This window comes from Schistocerca serialis, chromosome 10 (assembly GCF_023864345.2).
Source record: "Schistocerca serialis cubense isolate TAMUIC-IGC-003099 chromosome 10, iqSchSeri2.2, whole genome shotgun sequence".
Lineage (NCBI taxonomy): Eukaryota > Metazoa > Arthropoda > Insecta > Orthoptera > Acrididae > Schistocerca > Schistocerca serialis.
In genome coordinates this window covers 36,567,832-36,580,279 of record NC_064647.1, presented here as the reverse complement: position 1 = coordinate 36,580,279, position 12,448 = coordinate 36,567,832, and the positions used below count along the sequence as shown (strand labels likewise).

The following is a 12,448-nucleotide window of genomic DNA, read 5'->3' as shown; positions in this document are numbered from 1 at the left end:
AAAAAAAAAAAAAAAAAAAGTTACGAACAGATTTCGAGTGAGTCTGCAACAATATGACGTGACGCGCATAAGGAAAACTGCGGATATTCAAGGGAGGACAAAGCGCACTTGTTACAGAAACTAGTATTTGCGCGTTTCAGGGATGCTCGATATAATTTATGGGATGTTCATGATAGTGACTTAAGTCAGGCACATCAAATTGTGCGCGATGCAGATTACAGTGCTCTCAAGGGCAGCAGTGGATGGTTGAACAACTTCGAACAGTGCTACAAAATAACGAAATTTCAAACAAAGCGTCAACTTGAGAATGCATAGCAAACTGCGGAATCGATCCAACAATTTGCAGATGAGATAAACTTACCCCGTCGTTCAGTAAGACAGTTTTCAATTCCGACCCATCAGAATTTGAAGCGGAAATGCATATACAAGGAACCATGGAAACTAGAGGTGCCACGAGAGTTTTAGCAAGATCAATTAACATTGTCTTAACGTATTCATATACAATTATGGCGACTGTTAATCTGGACTGTAAACTGCCTGGAAAGTTACTTATTGTGCTGCGAGAAGTTGGAGGTGCTGTGGAGGAGCTGCGTATCTGTCTTGAAGGAGCGTAACATCAAGCGCGCTAATGCCCGGACTTGCATTTGAGGATGAGAGCACGTAGCAGATTCCTACAACCTTACACGTAATGTCAAGCCTTTATGGAACTTTTACTAGGGGCCACCCCCCACAAAATGTTGGAAGGAGAAAGGTTTATCGCTTACTATATTTTTGCTTTTTATGCAGTAAAACTTCAGCATCACACATTACGTTCCAATTTATTACTTCTTCACTATCGACTCTATTCGCAACATGGTTTACAGACAACATTCACATGTACCACTGAACGTAGCTGCACAATTACATCATTGTACGACACACAGCTCAGGAGACATGGTGTCATGGACACTGACATGCGTGAGAAAGTACCTTATGAGAAAATGGAGAGCAAATTCTCTGGACTATATTCATCCAGAGTTTCATAATGAAGTCACTTAGCGATTTCCAACAAGCTTCAAGCGTAATTTCAAACCTTTCCCAAACTTTCTCACTTACATGCTAAAAGTCAGATATTTAACACATTAACTCATTTGTAAAGTAATCGTAAATTGAAATTATTTTCTACATCGGAGTTTGTTTCTTTAAGTACATCGGAGTGGGGAGGGGGGTTACTGGTATTCAAGAAACTTAATAAATATGGGTTACGCTCGAGTTGTATTTGTGGCAATGTGCCCGCCAGCCAGCAACAGAAGAAACAGTGTCAGCGTTCACTCGACAAGCCAACTGTGCTGAATCACTCGATTCGTGACCGTCGACCGCATAACGCCTGGTGACGCATACCCGGAGCATCCATCTGAACACCGTCCGTGGCTCACACAAACCCAGCTAAGCAAGCTGTCTCGACAGGTAGGCGAAGCGTGTCAAAGGCGCAGACCGCATCACGTTCTTGGAAATGTTCCCCCACAGGGGTCGAAAACGAAAGTCTGTCACTGCTCTGGAAATGCCTCGGCTCTTCCTCTTGGAAAGGCACCACATCGCGTCCCTTCCTAAACACTCAATGGCAGAGAAGCGTTACCTCGTCGATCAGACCAACATGGGTAGCAATATCTGTATTTACGTCCCACAGCGCATTATGAAGTACGTGCAAATGAATATTTTTATTGTTTAAAATCTTACGTATTCGTCGTTACGTTTGGGAGGTCACTACCACCAACTTTGAAATGTAAATCTCTCGAGACGGATTATCACTAGCCATAAAATTTATTAAAAGACTACTGTTTTCGATATTATTTACCGCTAAACTCACAGGATACATTTCCAACCTTGACTATTTCCCTTTCGGCTACACATCTACACGTCCGTTCAGTTGGCACGATGTTTCAAAAAGATCCATCCGATTTCACGAGCTTTCACTTTATGTATAGACTGAGATAGGAAAGTTGGGGTTAGATTTTAAATTTAACATTGAAACTAATATTTGTGCTTGGAGCCAGTTACACCTTGTCGGTTCGTGTAGTTTCCAACAGGGGGTCTACCTGGTGCAGCTAGCTCGCTCAGTCTTTCATTACCCAACGTCCATCGATTACGGATGGAAAAAAAAACGCCAGATTAAAACTGACACCGTTATTTTAGTTCTGAATATCCGATATTTTCGGTATTTGTTTGGTTATAACAGCTGTTTTCTAGATTTTACTAACAATAGAGTAAAAAATTGAAATACCAGCGTGCCATAGCAGCAGTTCTGAAATTATTCGGTTTTAAAAGAAACCTTTTTAAAAAAATTATTGAAAAATTTCCAATGCTGTGAAATATTGTGTTATTACAGAAAAATGGGAGAAACGATCAGTGCTATTTTAATATCAAAGCCGATAGAAACGACCATCAAAGGCGTAGGATAAGAATTTGTACAGCAATGCTGAGACAATGTGTCGTGGCTTGAGGTACGTGTGTACGTGCGGTGTGCAAGACTAGGTCCCCGCCCAGTCTATACGGCTGTTTGTCGCTGTCGTAGCCGGACATCCGTTGGTTTGCACCAACCCTAGTCTGGGAGTATTTTTACAAAGTGGTGTAGCAACGAAGTACAATGCTGCATTTGCTTTGTCTGCCACTGCTATGAAATAATAAACGAGAAAAGAAATTAGGAAAAATTAGAAGCTTAACAATTCATTCATAATACATATGAAAACAGAAAACAGCTGGTCTGATGCCTGTGTCTACATAATATGCCGTGACCTGCTTCTAGCCCTTGAAGAACAAATTACCACAACAGAGTGCTTCAAACTCAATTTTTACCCTTCAGCACTGGCTATTTATACACTCAAATAGTGGGATGATCGCCGATGACAACGTGATTTTTGAGCAGCTTCAAAAAATTAGAAACAAGACGAGAATACAACTCTTCGATAAAAATGAGCGAACAGTGAAAGTTTTCTTTTATTTGCCTTATTTAATATTTTGATTTTATGTATCTTGAAACTGAGGGACTCAGAATTTGTCAGTCTTTGTTCTAGTCCTACACTATGTTACCAAAAGTATCCGGATACCTGGCTGAAAATGACTTAAACGTTCGTGGTGCCCTCCAGCGGTAATGCTGGAATTCAATATGGTGTTGACCCACCCTTAGCCTTGATGACAGATTCCACTCTCGCAGGGGTACGTTCAATAAGGTGCTGGAAGGTTTGTTGGGGAACGGCAGCCCGTTCTTGAAGGAATGCTGCACTGAGGAGAGGTATCTATGTCGGTCGGTGAGGCCTGGCACGAAGTCGGCGTTCCAAAACATCCCGAAGGATGTTCTATAGGATTCAGATCAGGATTGTGCAGGTAAGTTACAGGGGTGTCATTGTCGTGTAACCATTCCGGCACAGGCCGTGCATTATGATCGATCGTGTTCAAAGATGCAGTCGCCATCCCCGAATTGCTCTTCAACAGTGGAAATCAAGGTGGTGACATGAATGTAGGCCTGTGCTATGATAGTGCCACACAAAACAGGGGGTTCAAGCCCCCTCCATGAAATACACGGCCACACGGTAACACCACCACCAGCGAATTTTACTGTTGGCACTACACACGCTGCCAGGTGACGTTGACCTTGCATTTGCCAATCCACACAACGTTTTTTTCCATTGTTCAATCGTCCACACCAAGCGAGGCGTCGTTTGGCATTTACCGGCGTGATGTGTGGCTTATGAGCAGCCGCTCCACCATGAAATCCAAGTTTTCTCACCTCCTGCCTAACTGTCCTAGTAATTGCAGTGGGTCTTGGTTGAGTTTCGAATTCTTGTATGATGGTCTGAAGAGATGTCTGCCAATTACACATTACGATCCTGTTCAACTGTCGGCTGTCTCTGTCAGTCAACAGACGAGGTCAGCTTGTACGCTTTTATGCTGTACGTGTCCCTCACGTTTCCACTTCACTTCACTACCACATCGAAGAAAGTGGGCCTAGGGACGTTTAGGAGTGTGGTAATCTCGCGTGCGGACTGTATGACAAGTGACACCCAATCACCTGACCACGTTCGAAGTCCGTGAGTTCCGCGGAGCGCCCCACTCTGCTCTCTCACGATGCCTAATGATTACTGAGGTCGCCGGTATGGAGTACCTGGCAGCAGGTGGCATAACAATACACCTAATATGAAAAACTCAAAGTTTTCGGGTGTGTCCGGATACTTTTGATCACTGTGTACGTTTATTAAAGGAAATAATAGGAACAAAAAACTCAATATCAGTTGTATTTCAGAAATGGGTTATTTTGAGCGGTACTGACAGGTTAATTGGCGTGGAAAAGTCCGACGATACCTAAAACCGTTTGTTTCAGCGACAACCGCCAGCCCTATCATCGTGTCGAGGAGGAGACACAGCAAGAACATGCGTTTTGCGTTCTCCGTTTCAACAACTGCAGTTAAGTTACACCGTGCGGCGCGATTTTCGTCGCGAGTACAGCACTGCGGTTCCGACAGCTAACAAGGGAACCTTCCCATCGGAAACCCCCCCCCCCCCTCTCAGATTTAGTTATAAGTTGGCACAGGGGATAGGCCTTGAAAAACTGAACACACATCAATCGAGAAAACAGGAAGAAGTTGTGTGGAATTATGAAAAAATAAGCAAAATATACAAACTTAGTAGTCCATGCGCAAGATAGGCAACATCAAGGAGAGTCTGAGCTCAGGAGCGCCGTGGACCCGTGGTTAGCGTGAGTAGCTGCGGAGCGAGAGGTCCTTGGTTCAAGTCTTCCCTCGAGTGAAAATTTTACTTTCTTTATTTTCGAAAAGTCATGATCTGTCCGTTCGTTCATTGACGTCTCTGTTCACTGTAATAAGTTTGGTGTCTGTGTTTTGCGACCGCACCGCAAAACCGTGCGATTAGTAGACGAAAGGACGTGCCTCCCCAATGGGAACCGAAAACATTTGATCGCAAGGTCATGGGTCAACCGATTCCTCCACAGGAAAACACGTCTGATATATTCTATAGGACACTGGTGACGGCATGTGCGTCGCATGACAGGAATATGTTGTCGACCCACCTAATTGTACACTTGGCGAATGGGTACAAAGATTCTTCTACCTTGCCCGATTTAGGTTTTCTTGTGGATGTGATAATCATTCCCAAAAAAGTGATGAAAACATAAGAGTTTGTCACATAAACTGAAAATAAAAAAGTTAAACTTTCCACTCGAGTGAAGACTTTAACCTAGGACCTCTCATTCCGCAGCTGCTCTCGCTAACCACGGGACCACAGCGTTCCTTATCTCACATTGTCCTTGATGTTGCCTATCTTGCGCATGGACTACTCAGTTTGTATATTTTACTTATTTTTTTCATAGTTCCTTATAACTTCCTCCTGTTTTCTCGATTGATCTGTGTTCAGTTTTTCAAGGCCTATCCACTGTGCCAACTTATAACTAAATCTGAGGGGGGTGCGATGGGGAGGTTCCCTTGTAAGTGTTCCACGACGGCACCAGCGTTTTCCAGACACTGGTTCTTTACGTCGGGACGCAGCACCTCTGCAGTGCCAGCTTCGTTTAAGGCGGATCTCGCACTGCATCAGCGGCCTCCAGTCTCGCCTGATCCCACGGTATGTGATTTTGTAAGTGACGCTATGTGGCGGCTCTTCCAACAACTTCGTGAGCCGCGACGGCGCACACCGATAGCACGTAATACACAGCGACTCCAATCGCTCGCAAAAGTACGGGAGGAGTTAGACGTGTGTGCTGATACAAAGGCAAATGAAAACTCCGATACGAAACGTATTTGTAAAAAGTACTACAAGGTTGTATGTGCACACACCTAAAAGAATACGATTGTGAAACTGGATGGTTCTTTTGACAATAAGAACTTTGGAGTCAGAAGTTTACTTTAGAATTCGTCCCAAGTTCGTGTCTTTATTTATACAGAAGATATACTCTTGTGAAATCTTAACCTTACAGAAGCACACTGTATGAATGGTAATGATGATGGCGACAGTAGTTCCGAGAACATAATGCGCTTTTCCCTTTAACATCACGTCTGCAACCACAAAACCCGGAAGACTTAAGTACAGTGTCTCTCGTTACGGAGAAAATAAGGATGACAATGTACTTCTGGAGACTAGGACGACAACAACGAACGGAAGACCTAACAGATTAAGTTTGGAAGTAGATCTGAACATAAAGAATCTTAGAACTAAATAAAGTGAAACAAGGCATCGAAATTAGTACAAATTAATAATAAAATTCCAGAAAGAGTTTAGCAATGTCTGAAAACTAAAACGAGCTTTAGTGTTAGAGCTGTGAGACAATACACACTGCTCAGTAAGCAGTATGGACCCAGTTCCTCGGGGGACAGGCATACGTCGGCCATGGCCGCGCTAACCGTAAGAGGTTTTCGATTTCGAAATGTGGGCGTTTTTCAAGTCTAGTATGAGTGCAGGGAGCAGGAGGTCGCGTCACAACCGAAGCATGCAGAATCTGGAGTCGAACGGAGTTGTGTGGGGTATCGGTTAACATTAAAAGTGAAATAAATATCTATGATGGGTATCAAATGGAAGTGTAATCAGTGGAAGGATATTAAACAATTTGAAACAAGTCGTCGTTAAGGAAGTTACGTCGGCGTTTAATTAGCTCCAGCGTGTAAGGTGAACAAACGCGTGTGGACGATGAGAAACCGTGATAGTCGTAAACGAAGTTTAAATGAAGGTACAATAATTTTCGGAAAAGCACTGGCCAGAGTTAAAATGGTATTGTAAAGCAGTGATGAGTGCGAATGAAGTTTGTTAGTGCTGAAATTTTGTCTAATGAATTGTGACCATACTTACGTACTTTGCTTCTCCTTAGTAGTTGAACATCTTATCGTCAATCAATATAATAAAACTGTAAAAAAAAAAAAACCACAAAAGGGACATGATCACAGCTGAGCCTTCCCCTGTTTACTTGTATGATAGCAGTTGTGCCCTCCTCTATTGCCTTTAATTAATTTGTGACCGCCCATATTCATTGAAATATAGGCGAGAAGAGCTGGGATCTAACAACATGTCACAATCAGCTGTCAACAGCGGCGCGAAACCGACAACAGTTCGCAGTCCGGTTTGAGTCGAGGCAACGAGTACACGTAACAGCCCAAGTCACACCACCTACAGAACGCCCGGTCGGTAGTCAATATATTGTGCAGAAAATAAACGACAAATCGGTTGAATACACTGGAAGCTCGCTGTTGAACATTAACACCTTTTTACTTTTTTTCTATTTATATCGATTACGTAGCTCTATTATCTATATGTCAGCAATCCTATATTTTCGATCCGAAAAAATTAAAGGAACGAGAACGTGTTCAAGTCTGCTCTGATTGTGCTACTGCATGTCCACAACATGGGTAACAACGAGCCATGTCTGTACTTCGAGGAATAACAATTATTTTGGTGAGTCACATACAAGTGATGCGTCTGTATTTATCAGATGCCATATAACTAGCACTTAATTTGAGACGATTCTCGTTGGCTGCCGATACCAGGAGTACTTTTAACGTTCCGCCGCTGTTAACGAACGAGAATGTGAAATGAGGCGACTAGATCGTTGACGGACGCGTAAGTACGTTCTTTGCTGGATTCCCACGATGAATAAAATTTAAACGACCACCTGACGGAAGGACGGGACAGAAAATTCGAAAATACGCAGCAGCGACACGGACGTGCGGAGCCTGGACCCAGCAGCGGACGTGGCGGGCAGCGCGCGCGCCCCTGCCGGCCAGCTTCTGGCAGAGACTAACGACCTGCGACCACGCGACCGGTGTTGCTGTAGCTGCATGCGCCGCCCCGCGTCACGACAGCGCCGCCCGTGCAGCCGGACCGGCGCCGGGGTATCGATCCGGCGACCCTCCTAGACTAGAGGACGAACCGAGGGCGCCGCACCTGCCCTGCAGTCTGCCCCACCAGCGCCCCGGCTTGTCAAGCCTACCGTCCTTCCGGTACTACCGACACTACAGGCAGCGCTATAGAGACCGAGTACCCTAAGAAACTTCAGATCATCGATGCATCGGAAGTATTTAATTATGTGGGGCGACATACACTGAGGTAACGGAAGTCACGGGGTAATGATATGCACTTATGGTGACGGCAGTATCGCGTACAAAAGGCATAGAAGAGCAGAGCATTGGCGGGACTCTCAATAATGCGAAAAGGTTTCAGACGTGAGTACGGCGGCAGGGATGGAATTAATAGAATTCTAACGCGGAACGGTAGTTGGAGCTAGACGTTTGGGACATTTCCTTACAATCGTTAGGGAATTCAATATTCAGAAATCCACAGTGCCACGAGCGTGTCGAGAATACCACATTTACGCACTACCTCTCCCGGCGGATAACGCAGTGGCCGACGGGCTCCGCTTAACGACAGATAGAAGCGGCGTCTGCGCAGACTTGCCAGTGCTAACAGATAGGCAACACTGCGTGAAACAACCTCAGAAATCAATGTAGGACGTATGACGAACTCATTCGTTAGGACAATATGGCGAAATCTGGCGTTAATGGGCTATGGCAGCAGACAACCGAACGCGAGTGCCTTTGCTAACAGCACATCACCTTCAGCACCTGTCCTGGCCTCGTGATCATACCAGCTGGACCCTGGAGGACTGGAAAACCCGTTGCCTGGTCAGATGAGTCCTTATTTCAGTTAGTAATAGCTGATGGCAGGGTTCGAGTGTGCCGCACATCCCACGAAGCCATGGATCCAACTGTCAACAAGGCACTGTGCAAGTTGGTGGCGATTCCATAATGGTGTGGGCTGTGTTTACATGGAACGAACTGGGTCCTCTAGTCCAACTGAACCGATCATTGATTGTAAATGATTATATTCGGCTACCTGAGGAGCGTTTGCAGCCATTCATTCATGGACTTCATGTTCCCAAACAACGATGGATATTTTTATGGATGACTATGCGCCATATCAACGGCCCACAACAGTTCGTAATTGGTCTGTAGAAGCTTCTGGACAATTCGAGCGAATTATTTGGCTACCCAGATCGCCCGATATGAATCCCATAAAAAATTTTTGGGACATAAGCGAGAGGTCTATTCGTGCACAAAATCTGGCACCGGCAACAACTTTCCAGTTACGGTCGGCTATCGAGGCAGCATGGCTTAATATTTCCGCGGGGGACTTTTAAGGACTGAAGTCCATGCCACGGCGAGTTGCTGCGCTACGTCAGGCAACAGGAGGTCCGGTGCGCTATTAGGTGGTATCCCATGACTTCTGACACGTCAGTGTAATAACCTCGTCCATCACTACTCGACGAGGCTGTATGCATTACCCGGGTGAAACGCTTAGGACAAAAGTACAACAGCACAAAAGAAAAGAAAAATACCACATACAGGCCCTACTTATAATGTTAGTACATGCACCCTTATCTCGGTATGGTGACTCGAATGCATGAGAAGTAAATGTAGGTAGAGGAAGAGAAATATTTTTACACAACGTATGTGAAAAATAATGGTTCAAGCTGACAATACTTTTCATTGTGACATTAGTTCTGCTTGTAATCATGGTATGTACGTGTAGTATGAAATTTCCTTCAAAGCGTCTACTTTTTATTTCAAAGCCTCTACTTTTTATTACGTTTGGAAAATCTTTCACACACTACTTACGTTTCACTACTGGAATCACTTTTAGAAGGCTTAGCGTGACAGGTGTATAGGTTTCGAGAAGTAACTGCAACCAGCCCCCTTTTGTGACAAATTTTTATAATCGCATGACCAGTTTCAGATGGAACACACTTTTAATGGTTGATTGTAGCACTGTACGGGTCGTTGCTCGGCTGAAAAGAACGAAACGAGTAGGCACTGAGTGTGCCGGGGTATAAAATTATTTATACCATTCACAATTTACATCGTCCATAATGGGGAAAAGGTTTACAGGTATATCCTGTTTGAAGTCTGAACGTTCCTTGTTCTGTAGGCAATGCATACATTCTCAGCACACGGTTGCGAGATGCGGTCTGCGCAGGGAGGGGTGGAAAATAGCGTGCGTTATCCGCCTGTAATGACTGCGCTGCCTGCAGGTCGTTGAACCCCCATCCGCCTTCCTCACTCGCAGTGCGTTGCCTGTCTCTGTGCCACGCCACACGCTCCAGCCGACGCCTACCCTGCTTACCGTCATCAGCTACATCCTGCCACCACTTCTACCGGTACTTCTGATCCTCCCTAGAAAAATGTACACACTCTGAGAACTGTCGCTTGTTGACGTAATACGTGTCTTGTTTGCTTTATGGCACGCATAAAGGACACTGCAGTGGCCAAGCATCACTGCCACACCTGAATATGGAAATTAACGCACGCTGTAATCAAACCGGGCACTGGCCTACTGGTTAGAACATCACGTGCTGCACAGTTCCTAGCCCACTGCGCATTGCCCCACCACACTTTTTGCGTGCACATTAGCGCAGTAATGAAGAGCTTTTTCTCCCAACGTTATTCGATTGCTCCGAGATTATATATACGTAAGCGAGGAGCGGATACCAAACATGCCGCATCTGGTACTCGAACGTCGCTGATCGCGTCACGTCGTCGTCACAGCCATCTGTACATTTCCGACATACTGCCGGTTGCAACAGCGACCAACAGAGCAGGAAAAAAAATTGCGTTTGTCTATAGCCGCGCTTTCGTCTACTGATGATGATACCGAAACCGGCAAGAAAGCATTTTTTTTTTTTCTCTGAAACTAACTCATGTTAACTTTCGCGCCGAGTGGCCAAATAGCTCTGAAGCTCGTGACCTCCTCCTAGTCAATATCCATTATATGTTCTGCCTTTCTTCAAACTGACAAGGAATTGATATGTCTGCGTGCTTGGTGACACAATATGTGTCATTCGTTTGCTATTTTATTTATTTTATTCCCTCGAGGGAGAAGGGTTGAGGGGGGAGGGGTGGAGGAGGGTCACTGCAGCCCCTTTTGCCTTTTGCTTCGCTGCGTACCCTTACGCTCTTGGTTACAAAATCGTAGGACTGACCGGGTAACAAACCCCAAAACTTTGGATCCGTTGTCTGACACAGAGCCACCAAGTCGAAGCTTGAAAACCCCGTTATAAGTTATCCGACATACTCCGCAGAGGGACAAATGTTTCTATCGGCCCCTCAGGCCGTGGTGCAGCAGTGTGGGCGTCGGCCCTCCAAGGCCGGGACGTGAGAAACTGCCGCCAGACGCCCTTATCGACCCGGGAAAGGCCGGCGCCGGTGTATAAGCGACAGTCGCTGCACCCTATACAATCGTTCCAGCCACGGTGGCCGACGCCTACCACCTCGAAGCTACTTTAAACGGGGAAGTTTTCTTCGACCTTCCCGAGTTGCCGCTGTCCTATCCCGTGTCCTCCGCACACCTCTGTGGCGTCTCCATTACGAAGATCGTAGAACGACTTTTTAGAACCGTCACTTTGTTCGTTCTCATAAGAAACGAGAGCATATTGGTCAGTGATAGGCGGCTGGTCGTAAGTTGACAAAGTGGCGTAAAGGGTGGATGGATTTCGACACAAAACCATCTAATACTCAGCTCCATCATTACTCATAATGGCAGATCTTAGGAAAACCTCTTTTCACCGGCTATGACAACAATGTCCGTCTCCGTAAGTGAGTGGTCAGCGCGGCTGACATTCACGCGTGGGACTCGCATTGAGTCCCGGTATTGCCAGGGTTTTTTTCCTTGGTCATTTGACTGGAACGGTATGCACTCACTCTCCTGATGCCAACTGAGAAACTACTTAACAGAGTAGACGTGGAACCAAGTCCGCTAAACCGACAACGGCCAGCGGAGCGGTGTGTTGACAAAATGCTGCCGGCGGTTCTAGGCGCTATAGTCTGGAACAGAGCGACCGCTAAGGTCGCAGGTTTGAATCCTGCCTCGGGCATGGATGTGTGTGATGTCCTTAGGTTAGTTAGGTTTAAGCAGTTCTAAGTTCTAGGGGGGCTGATGACCTCAGAAGTTAAGTCCCATAGTGCTCAGAGCCATTTGAACCATTTGAGAAACTGCTCCATACTGCATACCAATGATACTGCTGGTAAAGGATGACATGGTGGTCGGTCGGTCCCACTTGGTCCGCCTGTGGCGCTGCTTATGTCACAGTAATATTACAGCTTCATTAACTGAAACAACTATAATGTCAACATAGGGAAGACATTGCACCTACACAGCCAAGTATCCCTCCACGACGGTGGTACTCCCTTGAAAAGTTTGCTCGCCATGTTCGAACCGGGTTGAACCTCGGTCGGTGGCGACTGCATCTCTGACTCACTCCTCCGAGACTGTGGCGCAGATGAGGACATCGGCATCCGTTTTCGCTAGCCCACTGCCATACTACACTTACTCTAGTGCTTTGTGCAGAACTTACCACCAGAATGACACCACTTAACAGCGAAGGATGTGACACTACATAAAGATATATGTAGTTTTTTAACAG

General features: G+C 45.6%; 1 protein-coding gene across 5 annotated transcripts in view; it reads right to left on the bottom strand.

Moving 5' to 3' along the window:
* The window catches only part of LOC126425232 (spectrin beta chain), a 535,456-nt gene that overhangs the window by 345,247 nt on the left and 177,761 nt on the right, over nt 1-12,448 (bottom strand). The window lies entirely within an intron of this gene.